Source organism: Pongo pygmaeus, chromosome 1, assembly GCF_028885625.2.
Source record: "Pongo pygmaeus isolate AG05252 chromosome 1, NHGRI_mPonPyg2-v2.0_pri, whole genome shotgun sequence".
In the NCBI taxonomy this organism is placed as follows: Eukaryota; Metazoa; Chordata; class Mammalia; order Primates; family Hominidae; genus Pongo; species Pongo pygmaeus.
In genome coordinates, this window is record NC_072373.2 from 135,799,266 (window position 1) to 135,805,176 (window position 5,911).

General features: G+C 44.1%; 1 pseudogene; it reads right to left on the minus strand.

Moving 5' to 3' along the window:
* Positions 1-3,313: 3,313 nt before the first annotated feature.
* On the minus strand, positions 3,314-4,297 carry LOC129043065 (glyceraldehyde-3-phosphate dehydrogenase-like; annotated as a pseudogene).
* Positions 4,298-5,911: the final 1,614 nt, after the last annotated feature.

The window sequence follows — 5,911 nt, forward strand, 5'->3', positions numbered from 1 at the left end:
TTACATTTTCTCTCTCTACGAATCCAGCCTTCAGCAGGATGATTAACAGCTTCAACCTGGGGAAAGAACGCAGTCTTTCCTCTGGGGCTTCCCAGACCCAAGACCCTGCCCATCCCCATCACAGCTCTCTAAGCCCGACTGCCTGTGAGGTGGGGAAAAACTCAAAGAAACTGTGCCAGTCCCAATGATACCCAGGGCCCGACTGCTGCAGGGAAGCAGAAATGATGCCTTATAAATTGGTTATAAAATGGCCTTGTCCAAAGGTATGTGACTGCTGTTTTCATAGTTCCCGTCAGCCTCAGAACGTTCTCCATATTTCTTTCAGCTGTGGGAAGCTGGTCTCATGCAATTCTAAATGAGTTGTTGTTCCAGTCTAGACTCTCACTGAACCAAAATGTGGTCAGGCAGGGTTATTGCCTTTTTCAAGAGCTGCCAGCAGCCTCACATTCAACTGCTCTGCTCATGTATCATATGCATGATTAACCACAACTTATTCCTTGAACTTTGAGGTAAGACAGTGAAAATAAACTTGAACCATCAATGTATTCTTAGCACATACCACCAATTAGAATATTCACATTTCAGATTCTGATTCCTTTTGACACTTCTACTCCCACTCTCTCCATTCAATCATAAATCCAGTCAATTTTACCTCAAATATATCTCTTATATTCATCCCCCCTGCCATTTATTGGCACTGCCTAGTTCTTGATTCAAGTCTTCCTCATCTCTCATCAGGTCCATTACAAAAGCCTAATAGTCTTGTTTATCCTTCAAAAATGTACAGCTGCTTATAATATCTCTCTGCCTAATAGTTATCTGTGACTCATCTGCCCAAATGGTCTGAATTCCTTCAAGTTCTGGTCCTTATCTGTGTTTCCTGACCCATCTTCTGTCATTCTCTCATTGGTGCTTTGCACTCCTACCACATAGAACTGCCTTTAGTTCCAGTGCTGTTCTCTCTGCCCAGAGGTGATATTCAACATAGTTAAAGAACAGAAACTGACCAATCAGAACAAACCCCATGACCACTCAGGACTGGCACACAAGAGCATCCTGGTGAATATTGGCTGATGCTGCCATTTCCAGCACCGTGGCTTTGATTCTTTCCCTGGCATGTCTGCAGATTCCTTACATGGTCCACAGAGGACCTTTGAGCAGGGGCTGGAGGTGAGAGACAGCGTTATTTAGAAAGGTTTAGGGGCTTATACATGATTAACATTTTCAGTACCTATGTAGAGACTGAAGTATTTGCATGGTAGGCACTATTTGCAGAACCCAAAATGACCTCTTCTGTTTTTTGAGATATTCTCAAAATAACAACTGCCTCATCTCTGGTTGCTCTGTAAACACTTTTACCTGCTTCTGTTTCTCAGAATGTAATCAGCAAGAGACATCTACCTCTCACACAGGCTCACCAGCAGATTTGCTTTTTTAACCAGGCTCAATCTTTTCATTTCCATGCTGACTAGGAATCATCATGTCCTGAACTGACCTAAAAGTACAAGGAGAAATTCCAGGATCTTTTCTAACAAAAAGAAAATAATACATGCTTTTCTTAAATCCAAATCATGACTGTTTGAACTCGTCATCATTAATCATATTTCCTGCATCAGCATCCTTAAGAAATTGTTATCAAGTTGCTACTCAATGCAAAACACTAACCTGGCATTGAGGGAAATTTAAAGCAGTAATAGGTGCAATACCTGCTCTCCACTGCTGTGGAGCTAAGACATGAACAGCGAAGTAATAACTTTGATTTAAGCAGTACATTATATGTTGCTATCAAATAATAAACACTGTAGTAGTGAAGAGGAGGAAATGACCTGTCTCTCTCCCAGTTAGGTGAGGCTTTCTGGAGGAGCTGGGTCTTGAGCTGAGCATCAGAAGATGGGTAGAGGCCAGGTGTGGTGGCTCGCGCCTGTTATCCCAGCATTTTGGGAGGCCAAGTCAGGAGGATTTCTTGAGCCCAGGAGTTCAAGACAAGCCTGGGCCACATATGTGAGATCCCATTTATACAAACCAATAAAAAATTAGCAGGACGTGGTAATACACACCTGTAGTCCCAGATACTCAGGAGGCTGAGGCCAGAGGATAGCTTTAGCCTGGGAAGTGGAGGCTGCAGTGAGCTGTGCTGGCGCCACTGCACTCCATCTAGCCTAGAAGACAGAGTGAGACCTTGTCCCCTCATCCCCCAAAAAAGGTGGGTAGAGTTTCAGCAGTGTTCCAGCAGAATAACTAGCATATGCTACGAGCATAGAAAACACAAAGCAAGGTAAAGCAGAGCCTTGACGTCAAAATGAGGCTAGAAAAGTAACTGGGGTCAGACTGCAAAAAGAATTGTATCAGGAAAAGGCATTTGTGTTTTAGACCACAGGTAGATCCCTCAAGTTTTGTTAGGCAGAAGCTTAACATAATCAAAGCAATATTTAAAAATATTAGGCAGTGGTAGCTGGCAAGCAGAGTGCTGGGAAGTAACACGGCATAATAGAAAATAGCAGGGCCTTAGTACTTAAGCAGTGGATTTGAGTCTGGCCTCACCACTTTCTAGCTGGGTGGGCTTGGATCACTTACTTAACAGCCAAATCTCCACTTACTCAGCTATAAACATGACGATAATAATATCTGTAGGGCTGTTATGAGAATAATATTTCACATTTATGAGCACTTACTATGTATTCACTCACACTGCACTAAATACTTTACATCTGTGGTCTCATTTAACCCTTATGTCACTTCTTTAAAAATTGTGGTAAAATATACATAACAAAATTTACCATTTTAACCATCTTTAAGTGTATAGTTCAGGGGGTTTTAAGTATACTCGCACTGTTGTGCAACCATCACCACCGCCCATCTCCAGAACTCTTTCATCTTGCAAATCTGGAACTTGGTACCCATTAAACACTAACTGCCAATTCACCCCACTCCCCAGCCCCTAGCACCACCATTTCACTTTCTGTCTCTATGAAGTTCACTTCTCTGGGCATTTCATATAAGTTGCATTATGCAGTATTTGTCCTTTTGTGACTAGCATATTTCACTTAGCATAATGTCCTCAAGGCTCATCCATGTTATAGCATATATCAGAATTTCTTTCCTTTTATTTTTGGCTGGGTACAGGGGAATTTATTAATGTTATCTGACAAGGTCAGGCTCCCTAGGTCCTCCCCTTTTCAGGGTGTCTGATGTAGAAACAATGAGGAAGGTTGATTCTCAGCGTGGTGGAGGACTGTGTGGCAGTGACTTCCCAGCAACTAAAGGCTTCTCTCTTCCTCTCATGCTCTTGTTGGGGCTAGTGGTCTGGGGGCTCTTACTTCTTGGAAGCCATGTGGATCATGAAGGTTATCACTTTGTTGCTGTAGCCAAATTCATTGTCATACCCGGAAACGAGCCTGACAAAGAGGCCGTTGAGGGCAATGCCAGCCCCAGTGTTGAAGGTGGAAGAGTGGGTGTCACTGTTAAAGTCGGAGGAGACAGCCTGGTGCTCAGTGTGGCCCATGATGCCCCTGAGGGTCCCTTCTGATGCCACTTCACCACCTCCTTGATGTCATCATATTTGGCTGGTTTCTCCAGAGAGCAGGTCAGGTCCATGACTGACACATTGGCAGTGGGTACATGGGAGGCCACACCACTGAGCTTCCTGTTCGGCTTGGGGATGACCTTGCCCACAGCCTTGGCAGCACCAGTAGACACATGCAGGGATGACGTAATGGAGAGCCCCATGGCCATCACACCACAGTTTCCCAGAAGGGCCATGACAGTCTTCTGGGTAGCAGTGATGGCATGGACTGTGATGCTGAGTCGCTTCATGATGCCAGAGTTATTATGGATGACCTTGGCCGGGGGTTAGGCAGCTGGTGGTGCAGGAGGCGTTGCTGATGATCTTGAGGTTTTTATACTTCTTATGGCTCATGCCCATCATGAACATGGGGGCATCAGCAGAGGGGGCAGAGGTAATGACCCTTTTGGCTCTCCCCTGTAAGTGAGCCCCAGCCTTCTCCATGGTAGTGAAGATGCCAGTGGACTCCATAACATAATCAGCACCAGCATCATTCTGTTTGATTTTGGTGGGATCTCACTCCTGGAAGATGGTGATGGGATTTCCATTTTCAGCCTTGATGGTGCTGTGGAACTTGCTGTGGGTGGAATAATACTGGAACCATGTGATTCCATGGTAGACCATGTAGTTGAGGTCATTGATGGTGATGATATCCACTTGGCCAGAGTTAAAAGCAGCCGTGGTGACCAGGCGCCCAGTGTGGCCAAATCCATTTACTCTGGCCTTCACTTTCATCGTGGTGTGTCAGGGACATGGCTGGTGCCTCACTAAAGACTGGGCCATCTATTGATGGGAGGAGCTGAGAGACTGAATTTCCTTCCTCTTTAAGGCTGAGTAATATTCTACTGAATACTTTACATCACTGTTTTATCATGAGAAAACTGGACTTAGAGGGGTTAACTCATCCAAAATAAGAGAGAGAGTAAGAGAAAGAGCTAGGATTTGGGCCAAAGCAATCTGATTCCACAGTGCAGCCTCATTTCCCTTGTATATCCTGATGCATGTAGGTTAAGGGCCTAGCACTGCACCTTGATCAGGATGGCTGTTGCAGAAAGTCATTCTATTGTTTTTGATTATCCAGCACCTCTTCCACAGCTTATCTGGGTAACACAATTCCTCTTTTCCTTGAGGAACTCTGTCTATGACTGTACCCTCATCCCCCCTGGCCACCATACAAGGGGCAGAAAGCTGAACATATTACCCAGGTCAATAAATCAGAGCCTTCCTTCCCTCCCCATTGCAGTGACAGATTCAGGAACAGTCACATGGGTGCAGTCAGCGTCCTTCCTGGTGCTATGAGGAGATTGTGAGTCAGGACTTAGCAGGGAGATGGCAAGAAAGGTGGAGTCCTGAGCAACATCTGAGCCCCTGGATCTAGACACGTCTGAAGCCAGTTGTCCCCATCAACTTCCCTACAACGTGATTCCCTGTTTTTACTTTTAAGCTAATTGGAATTGCGTGTCTGGAACTTGCAAGGGAAAGAAACCAACTAATTCACTAGATCAAAAGGCCCTCATGGGAATGGAAAGGAAAAAACTAAGAAGAGGTATTGTGAAGCTGTGTGACATGAAAAAGAGGAAAACATCGAGAGTCTTTCTGTGGTTCAGATACCTGGTAACCAAGAATACTGCTATTACTGAGAAGGTGGAAGAAGTTGCTACTTTGGGTAGAGTTAAAAGAGAAAGTTTCTGGTACTCCCAGGAGTCCAGACTACTAGTTAGCTTCCAAAGGTAAAATGGCCAATGTCACTTATGTCTGCTAAGCACTTCATCCTCTTCAGAATGTCAAACTCATTAGTGTGTCCAAGGTCTGATTGGGATAGGGCTTTTGGACTCTGATCTTTATCCCCAACCCTGCTCAGTAACCTGGTATGAATTCTCCTTCCAAATATAATTTATTCATTAATCTGCTCATTCATTAATTGAACACAGGCTTGCTGAGTGCTTATGTGTATAGAGGACCTATACGCCAGGTATTAAGCCTATGTGCCATAGTACCTATATGCCAGGTATTATGCCAGGTGCTAAGAACACAGTGATGGGAAAATAAATATGGTCCCCTATCTTCGAGAAGTTTGTAATCTAGTGGAGAAATCAGACATAGGATGGATTATCACCCACATGAATATAATTAAAAATTGTATTACATTCTATGAAGATAATAGAGATCAATAAGAGGTATACGGGGGGATTTAATTCAGGCAGAGAAGAGTAGGATGATTAAGGGATAGCTTCTCTGGGAAAATAACATTCAAGCTAAGGTCAGGTCAGATGAGGTCAGCACTAAAATGAAAAAGAAAGGTGGAAACCAGAGGTGTTATTCTCACCCACCCATAAGAAACAAGTGATT